The 23907-nt window shown below is 40.5% G+C and overlaps 1 pseudogene; it reads right to left on the bottom strand.

Annotated features, from left to right (window-relative positions):
- Nucleotides 1-607: 607 nt before the first annotated feature.
- Nucleotides 608-23907, bottom strand: part of LOC102821728 — a 68593-nt pseudogene continuing 45293 nt past the window's right edge.

The raw sequence follows: 23907 nt of genomic DNA on the forward strand, positions 1-23907 counted from the left end.
GAAGCCGCAAGTTAGACCACAACAGCGGATGCTTCTTGTCTCTCCTTAGAGTTCTGCTAGCCCACATGAGGGATGTACCTGATTGTCAATCTCCTCAGGCCAATGTGACTGGTTTCTGGAGTTTGAATCAGTAATTGCCAGGCATGTTCATGAGGAATCTCCATCTACAGATTTTTGGTTTGAGGAAACTGTTTGAGCATGCAACTTTGGAAGCAGGTCCTGGTCCAGTAAGGGGACCAGACAGTCATTTTCTTTTCCCCAGTGACGCAGTCTAGGGGTTTCAGGAAGAACTGGTCCTCAGGCCTCCCTGAGCTCTCAGTCACCATCACTGAATGGAAGGATGATCCCAGTCTGTCCCTCATTGTTATATTCAACTGAGGTCCCAGGGGTGGGACAATAGGGGTGGTAGAGGTTGATGCCAAATCGTGCTGGACCCCCCTCACCCCTGAAACCATTAGTCTTCTGCAGACAACGAAGCTTGTTCAACCATCTGTTGAGTTGGATGGCTTTTTCTGTCAAAACCTCCCCTGAGATTTGGCATTTATTTTTCCATTGTCCAAGTTTTTGCAATAAGCACAGTGGTCCTTGTTTAAGGCCCTCTTTCCTTTCAGGGGTCCTCCCTGAGGTCCCACAGGTTTACCTCTAGTGGTCCTAGGAAGACAGTTACGGCCTGAGACTTCTCAGGCTTTCGGCTTTTAAATTCTTCGCAGGTGATGTCCACCCGCTGGGATGAATTGATGTCAATTGCCCTGTTGAATTTCTGCCATTTCGTTTTAATATCCAGGCACTTTGGGAAATAAAAGTCATGTTAACCTTCGGATATTTGCTGAGTTCTCAGGATCAAGGTTTGTGTACTTACAGTAAGCCTGGTAGATTCATTCAAAGAATTTGGAGAGGTCCTCAGTTGACTTCTGAACTGTCTATACCATGTTCAAGCTCTTTTGTTTAGGAACTCCCTTTTCAGACCTCTGAGAATGAACTTTTTATAGTGCTCCAGCCATGGCAGGCCCATTTAGATTTCAATTTGTGTTAGCTAGCGGAATCGCCTTGACTGGGGCAAGGGTCCAATCAGGTTGCTCTCCATGGATGCATGCTGTTTCGTCCCATGCCTTATCTCAGACTAGTCTTTTTCATTGCTGGTCTGGAGCATTATCAACAGAACCTGAATATCTGTCCAATTAGGACGTTGAGCAGCAAAAATAGTGGTTATTAAATTTGTCATTTTGGTTGGGTCAACCTGATGTTGCACTGTGGGTCAATGTGCTGAACCATAAGGTCCATACAAACCTCAAGGTCAGTAGTTCAAGCTCACCAGTCACTCATCGGAAACCCCACACAGGGTCACCACGATTTGGAACCAACCTGACAGCACCCAACATCTCACTAGGAAGTATTCGAAATTTTTCTATTTAACAAGTCAAACCAAGATAGAAAAAGAAGACAGTACCCATTTGACCTAGCCTCAATGGCTTGATAATCAGAACTTGACTAGAGGAAGATTACAGTAAAAAAAAAAATTTTTTTTGATAAAGGAAACATGGGTAAATTGCTACAATTTGATGAATCTGACCTATACTCATGGAGGTAGTAACTCTAAATACCAACAGAGAGGGAAGGAGTCTTCACATAAAGTATCAATGCTATCCGCTCTGTACACAGGGTAGATAGGGACAGGCAACTTAGACATTGGCTACCTAAAATGAGGGGGTGATAAAGGCATGAAGTGACTGGCTTACAAAGTTTCAAGAGGGAGTTTAGTTTAAGAATGTTGGAGGTGGGGAGAAAGAGTCCCCACTGAATAGTTTGCATCTTGTCTAAATGGGTCTGGTGAAAAGAGATAAGGATAAGATTCGTATGATTCAATAGTGAGTAATTTTTATCATGACTAATTGTGACTGTCGCCATTGTAAAGGTAGAAGTTTTGTAACATAAACAGGGGAGTGGTTAATTTTACAGTCCAGAAACAGAGGCCCCTAGGACCATCAAGGGAGAAGATCACAAGCAGAATGTGGGACCTTATCCAGAGAAGCAGTGACACCAGAGATGGAGGCAGAGTTGGGGACATGGAGAGAGGGAGCAGCTGAGGAATCTAGATTCATGGGCAGAGAGGGACTAAGAGCTGGTGGCCAGGAGGCAGACTTTCAGAATGTGTAAATTATGTGTAAATTGGAGGTGTAAATTATTACATATGTCTGAGTGTTTTTGTTGTTGTTGTTGTTGTTTTCAATAAAGGTAAATGAAATACTGTTAACTGATGGTACAAGAAGGGGTTTATAATCATTGTAATGAAACAAAGTATATGATTTGTTGAATGTAAAACTGATAATCTTCCCTGTACACTTCTACGCATCCACAATAAAAACCTTACAAAAGAGGTTATTTTCCCCATTATCTAGATCGTACAGTGGCCAAGCTGTAGGACAGTAAAACACCATTTCCTTTGATGTCATAGGAGGGTACCCATACAGAAACCTGTCAGAATTGTGCCTTATAGTACTTTTCTTTGGGAGTGAGGCCTATATTTCCATTTTAAATACAGATTTAACCTTACCAGAAACAGAAGGGACACTTTTAGGTGCAGCTAGAATAAAGCAAGGGAATCTCACAAGTGAAGGCGACTGTGAGTGCAGGAGACACAGGGTCGAAGACTCTCTAGAAAAGATTCTTGGCATCACTGCTTGGAATGTTCAGTTACTGTGCTCCTGGGCTCACCTGTCCAGGCAGCCAGCGGGCCTCTCATGGAGGTACATTCACAACAGACAGATAGTGTCCACACCTTGCTTTTCCTCTTGCTAGGATTTTCAAGTGCCTCTTAGCTTGAAAGGGTTTTGAACCAGGAATCCACTCTGTGCTAGCAGTGAGGACTGTCTCCCTAAGCTGTATGAGGTTCACCACCGGCCCAGTGCCAGACTCACTCACTCTCACCACACAGTTCTGCATACAAGACTTCCCTTTTTAAATTCATTAACATACATTTTAAGTCTGTTGGCTCACTATGAGAATTTCCCATAGAACTTAAGTGTATGTAGTGCCCTTGATCAGTGTCGTGACAGACAAGGGAAGGCTTCACTCAGTTGCTAGCCTGGCCACATCACTCTTGGGAACTTAGACACGTCTTAGCTAAGTTCCACTTGTATTAATCACTAGCCAGGTCACCTTCTCTCAAAGGTGAGTCACCATTATGTCTTATAACGTCGTCACAGAACAGCAGGTTAGGGACCTCTCAGATGCCGGAGCCATGGGACCATACAGACCAGGTGCGGCAAGCCGCACTTCGGTTACCTGCACACTCATATTCAACCAGTCACACAGTTTATGGCAGTTCCACCCCGCCTCCACCCCCACCCCCCTTAGGGGAGTCCCTGACTACACCTCTAGGTGAGACCTTGGAAAGTGATCAAGTCTTCCTTCTGTATGTAGGGACAGGCCTGACTGGGTTTAACCCAGGCCCAGGGCCTTAACTGTTCCAGAAGTCCTAGCTGGTTGGTTCTCTGGTTCACCTTTTCTTTCAAGTCCAGTCGGGAGAGGTAGGTGTGGCAGCTGGCTGCCCTCACTTGGAGGAGGAGGGACCTTCAAATGTGGCATACAGTCTCATCTGCCAGGAGGGTGGGGAGCTCACCATCAGCCACTCCCCAACTCAAGCAGGTGGCTCAAGGGGCCAGTGTGGTGGTTTCCCAGTCAGGGGACCAAATGTTACAGCAGTTTGAGATCTGAGACTGTTACAACAGGTTTAGAGCCATCACTGAAGAAACCAAGGCCACTCAGTGAGGTGAAGCAAAGTTTCAGATTTTATTAAGCTGGCTGACTCTGAGGAGCTAAATCCTCCAGATTCTGAGCCCTGAGTGTCGGTTCAATGCAGGCTTATAGAGGGATAGAAATGGGGAAGGGGGACACATCGAAAGATTGGTCCCACTCAGTAACCTGATTAACATTCTAGGTGTGTCCTGGGAAGGGAGGGCAGTTAATGTTTTCATGGGGTTGTGGGGAGGTTAATGTTTTACTTTTTCCTGTTCACAATCATTTGGTCTGGCCCTACAAAGGCAACTGCATTTCCAAACATCACATTGTTGTTGTTGTTGAGTGCCATTGGTTCAGTTCCGAGTGCTATATTTGGTCAAGCATTTAATTAACTCACCTTGTGGTTTGTAGTCCAGTGCTGATCCTACAGCACCACACCAGGAGTCCACAGGGCCACACCTAGTGCTGATTTAACAGAAATATCACAAGTAGGTGATTTTAATGAACAGAATTTTTTTTTCACAGTTTCCCACCCAGGAGCCACATTTAATTAACTCACCCCTAATGTGATGGCAAAGGAGCTCAGGTAGCGTACTGGTTACAAGTCGGGCTGCTAATCTTAAGGTTGTTGTTGTTGTTATGTGCCGTGGAGTCGGTTCCGACTCATAGCGACTCTGTACAGGGTTTCCGAGGCTGTAAATCTTTATGGGAGCAGAAAGCCTCATCTTTCTCCCGCGGAACAGCTGGTAGTTTCGAACTGCTGACCTTGCGGTTCGCAGCCCTATGCGTAACCACTTAAGGTTAGCAGTTCGAAACTCCCAGCTGTTCCACAGAAGAAAGATGATCCTTTAAGATTTACAGCCTTGGAAACCCTATACTGGGTCACTGAGTCAGAACCGACGCCCTGGCACACCACCACCACCAATGTGATGGGCTGGAGTTCTGGTGTGGCACTGTGGGTTAATGCGCTAGACTGCAAAGTTGGTTTGAATCGCAAGGTCAGTGGTTCAAGCTCACCAGCTGCTCCTTGGAAACCCTATACATGTTTCTATGAGTCAGAACTAACCCTATGGCACTAACAAAAACAATGTGATGGCTGGAGTTCTGGTGTGTCACTGTAAGATGTTGTTATGCGACTCTGTACAGGCTTTCCGAGGCTGTAAATGTTTATAGGAGCAGAAATCCTCATCTTTCTCTCGTGGAGCAGCTGGTAGTTTTGAACTGCTGACCCTGAGGTTAGCAGCTCGAAGCATTTAATAATCTCAGTGTCAGTGGTTCAAAATCATCAGCCACACCTCAGAAACCCTACACAGGGTCAATATGAGTCAGAACCAACTCAGTGGCACGTAACAACAACAAGAACCCTTGATAGACTTAAAAAGTAATAGAGAAAATGTTAATATAGATTATTCTTTTAAAAGTGGCATAACTGTAGCCTTATATTGCAAATACAGTTTTCCCTCAATATCCACAAGGTATCCAGGACCCATGTAGCTTTCAAAATTAGCAGATGCTTAAATTGCTTATGTAAAACCCTCCCTTACACTTTAAATCTTCTTTAGATTACTGATAGTATCTACTACAATGTAAATGTTATGTAAATAGCACTTTACACTCCCTCTGGCCTTTGAGAGATTGCTTTGACCACTTCCTAGCTATTTAGTCACAAAAATAAAGGGTGCATTTAAGACAAGTTGTGAAAAAGGAGATATGTGGTGAACAAAAAGAGAGACTGAGGATCTGTGACATGGCTGGAGGCTACAGCAGGGAATGCCTCATTCACATGGGTTTAGCATAGAGCTCCATGTCTGGCAAATGTAAATATTACTTTCTGGAACATTCTTTTTTGAATATTTTCTATCCATGGCTGGTTGAATCTATGGATATGAAACCCATGGATATGTGGTAACTGTACCACAGGGTTAACTAAACCACAAAAACACTGGGCAATATTCTTCCAATATATATAGTCCTGGTGTGGCGCTGTGGGTTAATGCGCCAGACTGCAAAGCCATTTGAACTACAAGCTCACCAGTCACTCCTTGGAAACCCTATACAGGGTAACTATGGGTCAGAACTGACTCGACAGCACTTAACAACAATATATATATATAGAACTCACAGGTGATTTGGTTTAAGACATAACTTACCTAACTGAATTAACATGACAAAGAAAATCCAATTTGTAAATGATATTATATCCACAGGTATTGTTGTTGGTTAAGTGTTATTGAGTTAGTTTTCATAGCGACCCTGCATAGGGTTTCTGAGGAGCAGCTAGTGAGCTTGAACCACTGACCTTGTGGTTCAAATTGACCTTGCAGTCCAGCACATTCACCCATAGCACCACACCAGGATTTCTCCACAGGCATAGGGATTAGGATTTATTATTCATATTTGGGGAGGTGGGGCACAATTTACTCCATAATAACCCTAATAAACGTTTTACATCTCTAACTTCATCTCCAGGTCTGCTTCCTGTACCTCACCAATAACAATTTTTATGACTTTGAGTTAGAAAAGACTTTTTTCTTTGTTAGTTAAGAAACTCCAAAGCGTGAGCCTATGGCATATTTGTTGGCATTACTGAGTGTATAATAGTATGGTTTGTTTATAATTTCACTGTGCTTTAAATCCTGAATATTGAATTTAGGCTTAGTTCTAAAAGTATGTATTTGATGAAGTGTAGAGAATAGTTATCTTTGGGCCGTAGAATATTGGCTGAAATTTTGTTTGCTTATCCGTATTTTCTTCATTGATAATTTATTGTATTTCTGAGTTAAATTCATAAAGTGTATTTCTTATTATTGATGCTTGTTGCAATGACTGGGAGACTGATCTTGATTTTACAAAATTCAGCAAACATTTGTTAATAAGCGACAGTTTATCACATTGTTCTAAAACAGTAGGAGATTCAAATATGAGTAAGATTGTGTTAGTGCTCAAGGATGTTAACAAACTAGAATCAAGGTGGAGCATTTTTTAGGGGAATTTTGGTTAGTTGATTGCATTTTATTTGAATTTGTTTATGTAAGGTAATTTTGCTGAGAAACATTTTATGTTTTAATTTTAGGTGGTAACCATCGTTACATCTTGAAAATCATCCTCTAGGGCACCAAGAGAAGACCATCCTATCTGACTAAACAGGTTTATTTCAGAGAACATGCTACAGCAGTTTTCCATCCTAGAGTGTTACTGCAGCTCTAGATCTGAGAATGTCACAGCAGCTCTAGATCCGTCTCTGAAGAAACCAAGGCCGCTAGGAGAGGTGAAGCAGAGTTTCAGATTTTATTAAACCTGCTGGCTCAGAGTAGCTAGCTTTTCCAGATTCTGAGCCCCAAGTGCCAGTCAATACAGGCTTATATGGGGACAGAATCAGGGAAGGGGTAGGTTGTGGACCTGTTTGAAGACAGGAGAGAAACCAGAAGGTTAGCATTCCAGCTCTTCTCCTCAGCAGGGAGGATTGGTCGCACTCAGTAACCTGATTAACATTCTAGCTTGTCTCCTGGGAGGGGAGGACAGTTAATGTTTTCTGGGAGGGGGAGATTAATGTTTTTACCTTTTCCTGTTCAAAGAAATTGGAGTCTGGTATGGCTCTGTGGGTTAATGTACCAGATTGCAAAGCCGTTTGAACTGCAAGGCTGGTGGTTCAATTTCGCCAGCCGCTCCTCAGAAATCCTATGCAGGGTCTCTAAGGTCCGCAATTGGATCAACAGCACTTAACAACAAGAGAAGAATTTTATTCTTTTTGGACGACACAGGGCTTCCATACATCACTTCAAAATGGCACTAGGAAGTGATTGTTGTGTGAGTGGGAAATTTTCTTCTAGTCTTCCAGTACTTAGCTGTAACCTGTACTCCCCTATGTACATCAACCCCTTTAGCCATGGGCACATGGAAGCCTTGCAGCTATAAATGGAAAGGTTATGCAAATACACATGGAAGGCTGTTGTCCTTCAAGCACACACATTCCTGTTCTGGATACCCATTTCCTGATTTCTGATAGTCTTTGCCTCCCTACAGTGGCAAAAAGATGAGCACCATATGTTTAGAAACAGAGCTAGAAATGGACACAGCAGTATTTCTTGGCAATAAAATAAGATACTATAAAACAATAAAAAAAAACTGTTTAGATTAATACTGAATGAAGAATGTGGAGGAATGAAAAGGAAACAGTTGTATTCTAAGACTTCGAAATAAATTGGCTCCAAATTCCTTATGACAGAGAGAAATATGTGTCTGATGAGACCAATGACACCAGACTAAACTCAGTGATAGTGATGATTTAGAATCTGGCATTGCAAAGTTTTTAGTTCTGTGTGTAAATTGTGACACCCCCACATCGATGGGATCCGAATTATAAAAGACACTCTAACTCATCTCAGTCAACCTTCAAAGGGAAACTAATCAGAAGAGGCTTGGAGGAGAGGAGAGAGGATGAGAGTTTTATGTCTAACCTGTCAGGACAGTGGTCTCTGAATTTAGTCTTTCCAAACAGAAAAGATTGCTTATTGTTTTCCTTGTAGACCTATCACATATCTGGCAATGTTCCAAAACTCAATTTATTCTCTAGGGTTTTAGAACCAGAAAAAGCCCAAGGAGAGACTTTTCTCATGATCACTCAGAGGAAGCAGCATAAAATCTTTGTGCAGCTGTAGTTTAAAAACAAATACCTTGCAGACGAAGCAAATCACTATGCAATTTCTGTGTTTGGGATTTTTTTTTTTTTTTTTTAATTTAAAGTAGAGGAGTTTGAGAAAAGGCAATCATAAAAATATTTTATAGACAATAGTATGTTTCACTGAAACTCTCAGGATTAGATATTTAGAGAGGGGACAATGAGGAAGCTAAGCAAAGGTTAGAGTTGCCAGTAGCTTTGTGTAGTGTTTATGACAATGAAAATTAAGTCCTCTCACACATAACAGGCTTGAAGTCTAAGAATTTTAACATCGAAACCCTTGAGAAACCAAGTGAGTGCCTGTCACATATTTCTTCCTAATGTCTCCACTTCCCAAACCCATGAGACTCCATGAGACATTAGCAATTTCTTTCTTTCTTAGAACATTTTATTGTGGTCAGTGAGAAAGTTTACAAAGTGAATTAAAGTTGCCCTTTTGGTCTCTTGTGGCTGATTGTTCTGAAGAGTATTTTCCTCACAGATGTTGTTTGTTCACTTTATAGGCCAGTCTATGCTTGTCTGGAAAGTGATCCTGGGAGAAAGGTTCAGTTCCAGGTTTGAAGAGTGACTAAGGGTTGCAGTCTTGGGGGTTCCTCTTGCCTCTATCAAACCACTTAATCTGATCCTTTTCATGATTTTGAATTTTGTTGTATGTATTTTTCTCCTCTGTCCAGGACCTTCTATTATGATTTCTATTGCCAATTTCTTTTCTTTCTATTTTGTTTTTAGTTCTTAATTGTGATTTGAGTGAACGTTTACAGAGTATATTGATTTTTTTTTTTCAACAATCCAAACGCATTTTTTTACATTGACTGCAATCTCACAATGAAATTGAACTCTTCCCATTTCTTCCTTGTGTTTATTGTTTCCATACATTCATCTTTCTTATCTCTTCCTGCCTTCTGAGTTTCTGTTGTTGTTAAGTGCCATTGAGTCCATTACAACTCCTAGCAACCGTATATAGGGTTTCCAAGGAGCCGCTGGTGAGTTTGAACTGCCATCCTTACAGTTCAAACTGACCTTGTGGTGGAGTTCTTATCCTATAGTGCCAAGTCAGGACTCCTTCTGGGCTTTATCCCTGGGTACATGCCTGCTTTTTTATCTTGTTTGATTGATTTTCCTAAGAAGTACATACACTTTCTGGTGTTAATGTTCACCTTATAGACCTGTTTGTTGTTTGGCTGGAGTCCTGGTGTGGCACTGTGGGTTAATGTGCCAGACTGCAAAGCCATTTGAACTGCAAGGTTGGTGGTTTGAGCTCACCAGCAGCTCCTCAGAAACCCTATACAGGGTTTCTGTGGGTCAGAAGCAACTCAACAGCACTTAACAACAACATATTGTTGTTTTGCTGAAGGAGTCCTGATGTGGCGCTGTAGGATAGTACACTGGACTGCAAAGTTGGTTTGAACTGCAAGGTCAGCAGTTCAAACTTCACCAGCCACAGCTCAAAAGCCTTATATAGGGTCTCTATGAGTCGAAACTGACTCGGCAGCACATAATAACAACAATAAACTGTTTGACTTAAGTTGAGCCATGGGGGTGAGTGAGTTTAGTTCCAATTTACAGGTTGACTAAGGAGCTCTGGTAGCATAGTAGTTATGAGTCAGGCTGCTAACCTCAAGAGAAGCAGTTTGAAACTCCCAGTTGCTCCATGGGAGTGAAATGAGGCTTTCTACTCCTGTAAGGATTTACATCCTCAGAAACCCTATGTAGGGTCACTATGAGTCGGAACTGACTTCACAGCATATAATCACCACCACCACAAGGACCACAGACCATGAGACAGTTGTTCAATATGGCTTAAAATCAGGAAAGATCTGTGCCAAGGTTGTATTCTTTCGTAATATTTACTCAGTCTATATGCTGAACAGAAAATCCAAGAAGCCAGATAATAGAAACAAGAATGTAGTAGCATTAAGATTGGAGGAAGACTCATTAACAACCTGTGATATGCAGATAATATAACTTTGCTTGCTGAAAACAAAGATGATTTAAAATACTAACTAATGAAAACCAAAGACCCCAGCCTTCCATATGGATTGCACCTCAATATAAAGAAAATAAAAATTCTCAGCACTAGACTAATAAATAACATCATTATAAATGGAGAAAAGATCGAAGCAGTCAAAGACTTGGTTGTGCTTGGATCCACAATCAACACTAATGGAAGCAGGGTCAAAAATTCAAATAGCCTATTTCACTAGCCATATCTGCTGCACAAGAACTCTTTCAAGTAGCCAAAAGCAAAGCTATCAGTTTAAAGACTAAGGTATGCCTGACCCAAACCATGGTATTTTCAATTGCCTCCATATGTATGTGAAAGTTGGACAATGAATAAGGAAAACTGTAAAAGAATTGATGCATTTGAGTTATGACACTGGATAGGAGTTTTCCTCCAATTTTGATGGCACCCAACAATAACAGCAACAGGAGAGTAGTCTCAATAGTTTCACCAGTATCTATCAAACTAGTAAGCCTGGTTTTTTGTGTGTGATTTTGAGTTTTTTAAACACCTTTCTCCTGCTCTATTTGGGACCTAATATTCAAATCTCTTTTAGAGTGGTAAGCAGTGGTAGTAGGACAGCATCTAGTTCTTCTTGTATCAGAGTCACGGAAGCTGAGGCTTACGTGGCCCTTTTTTTTTTTTTTTTTTGCCCATTAGTCTTTTAGACTGATTGTTTCCATGTGTCTGTAATTTTTTTTCTCACTTTTCTTTGCTCCGGATGTGGAGACACCTTAGATGGCCACCTGTAAAACTTTTAAGACCTCAATCCCAATTAGCAACTTGTGATCCCTCACTTAGAAAAATTAATACATTCCATTCATCTACTTTAAGATATACTTTTCCCTTCACATTTTTACTTATTTGAAAATGGAATATCTTGATGGTCCATAACTATTTGTCAGTATTTTCTTCTTTCTTTGTGATAAATCTAATAATAATAAATTCTATAATAAACAAGTTGCCATCAAGTTGCTTCTGTCTCATGGTACTCCCATGAGTGTCAGAGTAGATCTGTGCTCCCCAGAGTTTTCTGATGTTTCAGAAGTAGCTGTCTTATGAGGTGCCTGTCCTTTTTTTTTTTTTTTTGCCTATCTAGTTTTTCAGTTAGCACCACAGTGCATTAACAATTTGCACCACTCAGGGACCACACATTTTATAAAAGAGTAAATGAAATACCACGGTAATCATGATAACAAATCATTTCCATTTTTGAAGATCCTCCTCATGCTAGTCACTATGCTTTATAATTTGTTGTTGTTGTTTTTTGTCATAGACTTAGCTTAAACTCATCTTGTCTCAGCATAGAGTTTCCAAAAGCGGCTGATGGGTTTGAACTTCCAACCTTATGGTTAGCAGTCCAATGCTTATCCTACAGCAACACACCAGGGCCCATACTTTATAAGGTACTAGTTATTATTATTATGCTTTGTAATTAGTTTCTTCTTTAATGTAACCCTCACACACAAAACTAATGAAATCTACTAGGATTACCCTCATTTTATGTATTAGAACACTGAGAATGGGAGATCTTAACTTGTAAGAAGTAGGGCCTTCCAGAATCAACATATTTATATGATTGCTGTTGTCATTAGGTGCTGTTGAGACAATTTAGAATTGTAGTGACCCTGTGTCAAACAGAACAAAACATTGCCCAGTCCTGTACCATCCTCATAATTGTTGCTATATTTGAGTCCATTTTTGTAGCCACTGTGTCAATTCATCTTGTTGAAGGTCTTGACCCTTAATACTGGCCCTCTACTTTGCCAAGCATGATGTTTTACTATAGGGACTTGTCAAAGTGCATGAGACAAAGTCTTATCATCCTCACTTCCAAGGAGCATTCAGGCTGTATTTTTTCCCAGACAGATTTTTTAATTCTTCTGGCAGTCTGTAGAATATTCAATACTCTTTGCTAACACTATAATTCAAATGCATCAATTCTTCTTCAGTCTTCCTTCTTTAATGTCCAACTTTCACATGCATATGAGGTCATTGAGAATATCATGGCTTGGTTCAGGTATATCTTAGCACTCAAAGTGACATTTTTGTTCTTTACCCTTTAAAGAAGTCTTTTGCAATAGATTTGCCCAGTGTGGTTTGTCTTTAAATTAGTTAGTGTAGTTAATACTTACTGTGGAGTTCTGGTATGGCACTGTAGGGTAAGCACTGGACTGCTAGCCACAATGTTGGTGGTTCATATCCACCAGCCACTCCTCAGAAACCCTATATAAAGTTGCTATGAGTTCTGGTAGCGTAGTGGTTACGAATCGGGCTACGAACCTTAAGGTCAGCGGTTCGAAACTACCAGCCGCTCCGCGGGAGAAAGATGAGGCTTTCTACTCCCGTAAGGATTTACACCCTCGGAAACCCTGTACAGGGTCGCTATGGGTCGGAACCGACTTGATGGCACTTAACAACAACAACAACGTCAACTGCTATTGTTATTAAATGCCATTGACTTGGTTCCAACCCATAGCAACCCTGTATAGGACTTCCGAGGAATGTCTGGTGGGCTTGAACCCCTGACCTTGTGGTTCAAACGACTTTATAGTCCAGCACATTGACCCACAGCACCACACCAGGACTTCCTACTGTTAATTAGGCACTTTGTTTATGTTATATTTACAGTTTCATAAGAATCTATTTTCATTAAGACTCTGTTCCTCACTTTGTAAGTGAGGAATCTGAATGAAGGTAGGTGATGTGAAATAATGTGAACAAGATCACATCAATACTGACAAAACAGGTACTCTGACCTAAGGTTGTCTGACATCAAAGCCAATGTACAAGGGAGCTTCAAAAGTTCATGGAAAAATGGAATAAAAAGATAATGGAATTCTTCCACAATCTTTTTGAAACCCCCTTTTACTGTTAATGGCCAAAACTAGAGTTAAGAAATGTAAGTTTAAATCTAATATAGGTCCCAATTGTGACACTTGCATTGGTCTAGAGGAACAGAGGAGATTCAAGGAAGCTTTAGAAACTATATGTGAAAAACCAAGAAGTAGAATGAAAATGACATGCTGAGAAGGACAATGGCCTCCAAAAGAGTGAAGGTACTTTGCAGGAGTGCGAAGTAGACTTGGCTAACATTTTGCCCAATAATGCTAGACTTTAAACCACATACGAAGTTTCAACTTGCTTAGATATCATCAGTGTGTAAGTACCTGAGAAGTGTCGGATCGACAGAATAATTAATTAAATGAACTGGTTATCTATTGAGCATCAAGTAGTACATCCATTACACTGTAACAGAGATTAATGGAAATTACACAGTTAAAATTGGAAACCTGGCAAATGACATAGAAAATGTGGCCAAGCTTTTGCCACAAATCTGCTGCTTAAAAAAAAAAAAAAATAACCAATGATCTTAAAAATAATGCCCAGGCAATTGAAAACCCAGCATGTGATTTACAATATGCCACTGAATTTGAAGAGAATTGGAAGGAGGTTTACTTAAACCTCATGAAGACAATGATTTAGAGCATGGAATGGAGCCATCAGTGTGGGCAGAAGTGAGAAAGGTTATTGCAAAAACAGCCTGTCTTCTCGTGCATAGAAGAAAACCAGAAGCAGGGAGGATTTGTAGTCAATCAGCTACGTCTAAATGACTATGTCACCCTAAAAAATGCAGGTCAACACTGGGCTTTTCAAAGTTAAGATGGATTTCACCTCCCTTTCTCCTCCCTCTTCCACCCACTCAAGACCCTATGCCACCATCCCTTGCAATCACTGCAGGATAGAATCGGCAATGAGCTGGAACTGAGATTTGGAACAGAGCACTGTGAAGTCAACACACCAGCTGGAGCAGAAAGTCCAAGAAACATAAATTTCTTGGAAAATGACCCTGTATTTTGGCAGTTATTACTGTGAATAAGAATACTTCAGAATCTCAGCTTAGAACAAAGTAACAGAATTCTCCCTTCCCCAAGCTCATCTGCAAATTTGTTTATTCTTGTGTTTATCCCTTAAAATTATAGGAAATTTTTGATAATGTTTACATCTAAAGAACTTATCCCTTCAGGATTTAATGCTATAAAATAGACGTTTGACATTGTGGTATATTCTATCATAAAAATTAACTCTTTATTTACCTTGAACATTTTTCATTTGAAGAAAGGGTACAGAAAATGTCTGTGGAATGCTTTAAAAATAATACTATGAAAAGCACATAATAAATTTAGAATATACTAATGTTTAAAGTTTGGTTATTTCCATTTTCAGACATGGAATCAGTACAGGAAACCAACCTAACCTGGAGCTTTTCGTAATCAGGACACGTCAGTAGAAAAGGGAGGCAAATGATGAGTGAAGTACTTTGGTACTTGGCTAATTTATTCCTTTGGGCAGTGGGTGACTGATTGTTGTTAAGTGCCATTGGTTCTGACTCATGGAGACACTGCATAGGAGTGGCTGGTGACTTTGAACTACTTACCTTGCAATTCAAACTGACCTAGCAGTCCAGTACTTATTCTACAGCACCAGACCAGGCTGCTACGTGCCCTATTAATTCCAAATTATTCTAAAATAAACAGATAACATTTAAGTCTAAGGGTTTTCTCCTAAAGAACATATTATTCCTCTCTTAAAGTCTATAAATGTTTTGAGTGTGACCGGGTGTTTGGACAATACTATAGAATAGAACCTCCAAATTACTTTAAAAAAAAAATTCATATTATGCCAACATACTGTTTCTCACATTCTTTCAATTAATCTCTGAAAACCAAGTAGTGAATAGAAATAATTTGAGAATGAGAATTTCCGTTGGAATTAAAGACCAAGTGCTTGTCAGTCTCTGCCATTTATTTGACAGTATGGTCTTGGACAACCTTAGTTTCTTCACCTGCCATTTGTTTTTCTTTGGGGAAACTGTTAATTCACTTATTCAAACAACATCTACTTTGTGTCTACTATAGTGCAGGGCCCTGGGTTAGACACTGTTGTTAATAGCTGTCCGGTTGATTCTGACTCATAGCAGGCCCATATGATGGAAGAGAACTTCCCCATAGGGTTTCTTAGACTAGTCATTGTGAGGATGGCACAAAATTGGACAATGTTCCAGTCTGCTGTACATAGGATCACTCTGGTTCAGAACGGTCTCAATGGCACTGAATAACAACAATCTCTATGGAAGCAGATTACCAGGGCTTTTTTCCCCTCAGGCAATGGTTACATTAGACACTTGTTGTTAACTGCCATCGAGTTGGTTCCTACCCATAGCAACACTGTACAGGGTTTCCAAGAAGCAACTGGTGAGTTTGATCCAACAACCTTGCAGTTCATACCGACTTTGAAGTCCAGCACATTAACCCACAGCTCTACACCAGGACCCCAGGTTAGACACTAGGATTTCAAAAACAAACACTTCGCATACAAACCTGCCCTCATGAGTTTTATAGACCATGGGGGGAAAAAGACATTGAACAAATAATTGCATTAATAAGTAGCTAAGTATAGTTTTGATAAGTGCTGAGAAGGAACAGCACAGTAGAAGTTGACACCTCAGACCAGAGGTTTCTGATCTTGCTTCTGTGGATCCTAAATGATAAAATGTATGTAAAACTGTTTGGCATATTATAGGCTCAATAAATTGCAACCGGATCTGAAAATATGCTGTTTGACTAATGGAGAAACTGGCAAAAAGCCAAAGTCTCATTTCTTTGATTCCTCTTTTAATCCCCTTGCCTATCAGAAAATGGACAGAACTTTTTTTTTTTTTTTTTACCAGAGAACTAACTGAGGGAAGGGGGAGAATTTAATGCAGTATATGTATTACCTTGAGGAGCGAGAGAGAGAAATTATTTCAAGGACTCAAATTTCGTATGTTTCTTGGATGCACATAAACCTTAAAGATTTCATGTAAGTACTTTTTTTTTTCTTTTTAAGAAAGAAGCATAGAATGTGGAGCAACAATTCCAGTGCCATTGGGTAAGAGATATAATTGAAATGAATTTAATTCAGTTTTGTGCAATTACCACATTTTGATGTGGTAAAAAAAAAAAAAAAAGAAAGAAAGAAATCTGGCCAGATAACTGAATGGAGCCTTGTTTTGATGCCATTCATCAAACCAAATGACTCTTCTGCCATAAGCCAAACTAAAAATGGAATATTATAGACCCCAGAGGCAGGCCAGGAAGTCTGACAGAGTCTTCATAATGGCTCACCTGGTGAACTCTAAATCTGTGGAGAAAAATAAGGCTTTGAGTTGATGCAATGACTCAAGCATATCAGTGTTTTGAGACATTTAGGCTATCTGGTGTTTTTGTGGCTATCCTGAATGAAGATCAAGAAAGCAAAACAAAATAAAAGAGGAAGCGATTGCCTCGGGGAAATGTTATTAATCAGAAGAAAAGCCAGAAATACAGTTGTCTGACTCATGGACTCCAGTTTTAGGGAAGAGTGGTGTGATGAGAGCAAATGCCAAAATTACAAGAAGGGGGATGGGAAGGGAAGAAGAGCCCGTATGGAAAGAGAGGGCCTATAAAGAAGTTGAAGGGAAAGCACTTAAAAGGAAGTGCTTCTTCCACACAAATTTACAGTGGCTGAGAACCTTTTTGTAGAAATTTCAGTGAATATACAATCTCAGAACTATTTAAAATTGTTTCCAAAAGATGGAAAATCAAAGGTTCAAAAGATAGAAAACATAGAAAGGATAATTAATGTGTTAGATAATAGAATCAAGATTTCAAAAAAAATTTACAAATTGGAAAAATACATAAAAACAAAGAAGACAAAATGTAGGGCTGGTAAATTTTAGTGGTGGGCTGCTAACTGCAAGGTTGGAAGTTCAAGCCCACCAGCTACTCCATGGAGAAAGATGATGTTGTCTGCTCCTGTAAAGATCTGCAGTTTCAGAAACCTTAAAGAACAGTTCTAATCTGTCCTGTAGGGTTGTTATGAGCTGGAATCAACTCACTCAGTGGCAGTGGGTGGGATAAATTAAAATGTACATTATTTAGATGCTTCTTAATATAACGACAGAAGCTGTCCTAACTTTGTTCAGTGCCCATGTTGATGACACCTGACAAAAACAAAAGAATGTGTTTCCTTCGGTCTCACAACCTGAGTTAAAGCTGGATGTGGCAGCATATTTAGCATTCTCGCTTTGTTATGTTAATGAGACTATATCAATATAGGGTGTGTAAGCCAATCCATTTTGAGATATGTTGTTATTGTCAGGAGTGAATGTTGTTGTATGCTATCGAGTGGGTTCCGACCGATAGCAATCCTGTATAGGGTTTCTGAGAAGCGGCTAGTAAGCTTGAACCACCATACCTGCAGTTCAAACCGACTTTGCAGTCCAGCGCATTAACCCACAGCACCATACCAGTGAATAAGCCCTTTCAAATTCCAACCTGACTCCAGCAGAAGTGTAATTTTCACTGCTGCGCATTGCAATGAATGTTCTTGTTAAGTGCCATCAAGTTAATTCCAACTCATAGGGACCCTGAATAGAGTTTCCAAGGAGCAGTTTGAATTGCCGTCCTTGCGGTTAGCAGTCCAGTGCTTATGGGACAGCGCCACACCAGGAAATTAACCCATTGAGGTTTAGTCAATTCAAACCCACCACAATCCTATAAGACAGAGTAGAACTATGCCATAGGGTTTCCAAGATTGCAAATCTTTATGTAATCAGACTGTTGCATCTTTCTCCTGCAGAACCACTGGTAAGTTTGAACCACTGATTTTCCATTTGTAGCCAAATGCTTTACCACTGTGCCACCAGGACTCCTTTACTGAAATTGTTGATCTTGTTATTAGGTGCCATTGAGTTGGTACCGACCCATAGTGACTTTATGCACAGCACAACTAAACACTGCCTGATCCTGGGCCAACCTCACTACTGTTGCCACGCTTGAGTCCATTGATGCTGCAACTTGGCCAATCCATCTCGTTAGGGGGTCTTCCTCTTTTTCTATGTGGGATAAATGCGTCGGAGGAGGGACTCCATTAAAGTAATGAAGAGTATGTGCTTTGTAGTCAAAAGGACTTTTGAATTCACAATCTCCATCTTGCCCTGCAATTTGCTGTGTGACCTTGAGAATATTACTTAACCTTTCTGTTTTTATGCTCATCTATGAAATGTGAAAATGATGGTATCTAACTCAGAAAGTTGAAGTCCTGGTGTAGCACCATAATGTAAGCACTCGACATCAAGGTTGGTTTGAAACACAAGGTTGGCAGTTCAAACGTACCAGCCGCTCCTCGGAAAGCCTATACAGGGTGGCTATGAGTCAGAACCGACTCGACGGCGCTTAACAACAACATCTTAGAAGGTTGCTGTGAAGATTAAAATAGCACATAACTCATAGTTAAAAGCAAAACATAGAGCCCAGTTACCTGGGTTTCACTTCTGACTCTGCTAATTATTGTACATTGCATTTTAGGAAGTTACTTAACTTGTCATCCAATTGATTCCGACTCATAGTGACCTCATGCATCAGAATAGACCTGTCCCATGGGTCTTGGATATGATCTTTATGGGAGCAGAAGGCTTTCTCTCATGGAACTACTGGGTGGGTCCAAACTGCCAACCTTTTGGTTATCAGCTGAACACTTAATCATTGGGCCAACAGGGCTCCTTGTCTGTACCATAAACCAAACCTGCTGCCTACTAGCCGATTCCGACTTATAGCAACACTAAAGGGCAAAGGGTTTCCAAAGTTGGAATCTTTATGGAAGCAGACTGCCACATCTCTCTCCTGAAGAGTGACAGGTTAGCAGCCAAGTATTTAATCATTACACCACTAAGACTTGTCTGCACTATAGTACTATATGAGTCCTGGACTGGTAAGTGCAAGGTCAGCAGTTCAAACCCACCAGCCACTCTCGGAAACCCTAGGTTGCTATGAGTCGGAACCAACTCGACAGCACTTAGCAACAATGATAAAAAAACACTTAGAGGAGCCCTTGTGATGTAGTGATTAAAGAGGCTTAGCTGCTATCCAAAAGGTCAGCAGTGCTGTGGAAGAATAATATGGAAGTGCGCGTTCATAAATATTGCAACCTTGGAAACCTTATGGGGAAGCTCTACTCTAGCCTATAAAGTCATTAAGAGTCAGAGTTGATTCAATGGCAGTGACTTTTGGTGGGAAAGAACTTAGAGCAGTGTCTGGCTCATAGAAAACTTTTAATAAAAGATAGCTATTATTGTTATTTCAGCAATGAATAAATATTAGCTACTCTCATGTGGTGATATCGAATAAGCTCTTCTAACCACAAGCTCAGTGATTCAAACCTACCAGCCACTCCTCAGAAACCCTATACGGGGTCACTATGAATCAGAATTAACTCAGTGGCACTTAACAACAATTAAACATTATTATTACCACAGCATGGAGTCTTGATGTGGCACTGTGGAATAAGCAAAGGGATAACCACAGGTCAGCAGTTCAAACTCACGAGCCGCTCCTTGGAAATCCTATACTGGGCCACTATGAGTTGGAACTGACTTGATGGCACTTAACAACAACATTACCACAGCATACAGTAGCTCGCTGAGCACAGTGGAACTGTGACTCAAAGTCTCCCTATCTATTGATAACTTGATGCCGCAGATTTCAATTGTCTTATTTCTTATTAACTTTCAGATCTCTTCTGATCTATGAGCCCTGCTCTGAACTACAATCATTACTTTAACAATTTGGCCAGGATTTCAGTTTGTTAGGTCTGTGTACTAATGTAAGGATTTCTTTTCTTTTCACTAAACCTTTCTTATGAACAGTTTCCTGTCCTAATACCCCCTTTGGGAAAATCCACAACAAATATGATTATAGTCTTTGTTTTCTAGGGCTGCCATAAGAAAATACTGAAAGTCAGTGACTTTGAAGAACAAAAAAGTATTTTTTCACAGTTCTGGAGGCTGGAGGTCCAAATCAGAATCTCACCTGTGTTGATTCCTTCAGGAGATTATGAGAAAGAAACGACTTCATTCCTCCCTCTTACTGTCTGAGGAGTTCTGGTGTGGTGCTGTAGGATGTCCTCTGGACTGCTAACAACAAGGTCGGTGGTTCAAACCCACCAGTCACTCCTTGGAAATCATATATACGCTTGCTATGAGATAATTAGAAAACAGCTGCAACCATACATTGATAGAGAATTTACAGAGGTTCAAGCCAGATTCAGATGAGAACATGGAATGAGGGATATCATCGCTGATGTCAGATGGATCTTGGCTGAAAGCAGAGAATATCAGAAAGATGTTTCCTTGTTTTCTTGACTATGTAAATTCTTTCAATTGTGTGGATCATGACAAGCTATGGACAACATTGTGGAGAATGAGTGTTCCGGAACACTTAATTGTGCTCATGAGGAACTTGTACATAAGCCAAGAGACAGTTGTTCAAACAGAATATGGGAACACAGAATGGTTTAAAATCAGGAAAGATGTGTGCCAGGGTTGTAATATTTCACTATACTTATTCAATCTGTATGCTGAGCAAATAATCTGAGAAACTGGATTATATGAATAAAAACATGATATGAGGATTGGAGAAAGACTCATTAACAACTTGCAATATGCAGATGATACAACCTTGCTTGCTGAAAGCTTTAATACTTACTGATGAAGATCAAAGACCACAGCCTTCCCTATGGGTTGCACCTCTATATAAAGAAAACAAAATCTTCACCGCTGGACCAATAAAACAACATCTATATAAATGGAGAAAAGGATGAAGTTGTCAAATATTTCATTTTGCTCAGATCAACCATCAAAACTCATAGAAGCAGCAATTAAGAAATCAAATGACGTATTGCATTAGGCAAATCTGCTGCATAAAACTTCTTTAAAATGTTCAAGAGCATAGAAGTCAGTTTGAGGACTAAGGTGGTCCAGACCTAAGCTATGGTATTTTCAATAACTTCATACACATGCAAAAATTGGACAGTGAATAAGGAAGATCATAGAAGAATTGATGCATTTGAGTTATGGTGTTGGAGGAGAACATTAAAAGTACCATGGACTATCAAAAGGACAAACAGATCTGTGTTGGAAGAAGTACAGCCTAAATGCTCCCTGGAAGCTAAAATGGCCAGACTTCGTCTCATACTTGGGACATATTATCAGGGTGGACCAGTCCTAGAAGAAGGATATCATGCTCGGTAAAGTGGAGGGTCAGATAAAAAGAGGAAGACCCCCAATGAGATGGATTAGCCCAGTAGTGGCAGCAATGGCTGAAATGTAGCAACAATTGAGAGGTTGGCGATGGACTGGTCAGTGTTTCATTTGTTGTACATAAAATTGCTGTGATTCAGTACTGGCTCAATGGTACCTAACAACAGCAATGAGTCGGAACAGACTCGACAGATCTTAACATGGAACCCTAGTAGAGTGGTGGTTTATGCATTGGGCTGCTAACTGCAAGATAGGTAGTTCAAACCCACCAGGCATGAAAAAGAGGAGGTTTTCGGCTCCAGTAAAGATGTACAGCCTTGGAAACCCTATAGGGGTCACTATGAGTTGTCACCGACTCTCTTTTATTTTATTTTTTGTAATAATAAATACCTCTCTTATTGCATCCTGGTACGTTTTTTTTTTTTTTTTTTGGTCTCTCGGCTCTACGTATGCAGAAGACTTTTCCCTCCTGGGCCTAAACCCCAAGAGTCAGTATCAAACTTTACTGAAGATTGTTGTTGTTGTTAAGTGCTGTTAAGTCAGTTCTGACTCATAGCAACCCTGTATAGGGTTTCCAAGGAGCAGCTGGTGGATTTGAACTGATGACTTTGTGGTCCTACAGTGCCAGGAATGTTAGTGTAGATACAACTTTTTTCCATGTTCAGGGGAGACAAGTCAAAGAAATTGATCACTTGAGAATTCCCTTATTTCTTTAAGGTCTTATGTGTGATGCTGTAGGATAAGTGCTGGACTGCTAACTCAGAGGACTACTAATTGAAAAGACTGCTAACTGAAAGGAGTCCTGGTATACTGTGGGCTAATGAGCCGGAGTGCAAGGTCAGAAGTTCAAGCTCACCAGCCACTCCTCGGAAACCCTAGATAAGGTCACTATGAATCAGAACCAACTCGATGGTACTTAACAACAACTAACTGTAAGGTTGGTGGTTCAAACCAACTAGCCGCTTCTTGGAAACCCTATACAGTATTGCTATGAGTTGGAACTGACTGGATAGCACTTAACAACAACAACATGTCCTCCCCACTCTGGAGAAGTGTTTCTCTCATTTAAAGTCTACTGTGTCAAACGAGAAGGAGCCTGGTACAGTGGTTTAAGCTTTGGTTTGCTAATCAAAAAATCAGTAGTTCAAACCCACCATCTGCTCTGTGGAAGAAGGATGTGGCAATCAGCTCATTTTTCTCCCACAGAGCAATTGTACTCACTGTTCTCCACACGGAGCAGTTCTACTCTGCCTTACAAGGTGTCTATGAGTGTGAACCAACTTGAAGGCAGTGGATTTTTATTTTTTGTTGTTTTTGTTGTTATGGCACAACAAGCTGCTGCCTAGGTGAAAGATGTGACATTCTGCTCCAAGATTAGAGTCATGGAGCCCTCTGGGGAAAATCTGCTCTGTCCTTATAGGGCCACTCTGAGTCAGAATGGACTCAATGGGAGCAGGTTTGGTTGGGGTTTTATGTAAAACTACCAGCTTTTAGGAAATCCCAACCTTATATCTATTTCTGTCATTGCAGGATCCAGTCTCATAGAAATACATATAGTGTACTAAAGTCACCAAACTTGGGTATTCCATTTTAGATAACTCCAGCAGATCAGTTCAGTCTAGGCTAATAATCCTGCTTCCTGAGCCTTCACTTCATGAGTCAGAGCTTGTTATGCGCCATTGAGTTGATTTCAACTATAGGACAGAACAACACTGCCTCATAGGGTCTCCTAGGCTATGAGTTGGAACCAAAGATCTTTAGGTTAGCAGCTAAATTCTTAAACATTGCACAACCTTGGCCCCTCTGACATAGACAATAGATTCCTAACCTCTGAAGGGAGTCTTGGTGTGGCACTGTAGGATAATCATTGAACTGCTAACTGGAAGGTTGGTGGTTCAAACTCACCAGTCATTCCTTAGAAACCCTGAGTCTGAATGGACTGAGGGCACTTAATAATAACAAGCCTTGAAAGAGAAACACTTCCCAAGCTGCCTCTTCCTTTGCAAGAAGTACCCTGACCTTCAAAGAAGTCTGCCTTACACTTTATTATGCAGAATGCTTTAAGTTACTCAAGTTCATTCTTTCTTTCAAACTCCACCTCTCTCCCTTTCTACACTGAGAAGCCTGGTCCTAATAGGATTAAATAGTATGCCCATTATAGAGTGATATACATCTTAATAGCTACTTCCTGTGCTACACAAAAACAGGGCAAAGTTTTGACCTTAAAGCTTTTCCTATTAAAGTCCTATAGTACTCCTAGTTTTATAATGAAAGAGTAGTACCGAGTCCCATTCCTTCCTACTCCCTGTTGTTGTTCTGTGCCTTGGAGTCCATTCCTACTCACAGGGACCCTGTACAGGGTTTCTGAGG

Source organism: Chrysochloris asiatica, unplaced genomic scaffold, assembly GCF_000296735.1.
Source record: "Chrysochloris asiatica unplaced genomic scaffold, ChrAsi1.0 scaffold00009, whole genome shotgun sequence".
Lineage (NCBI taxonomy): Eukaryota > Metazoa > Chordata > Mammalia > Afrosoricida > Chrysochloridae > Chrysochloris > Chrysochloris asiatica.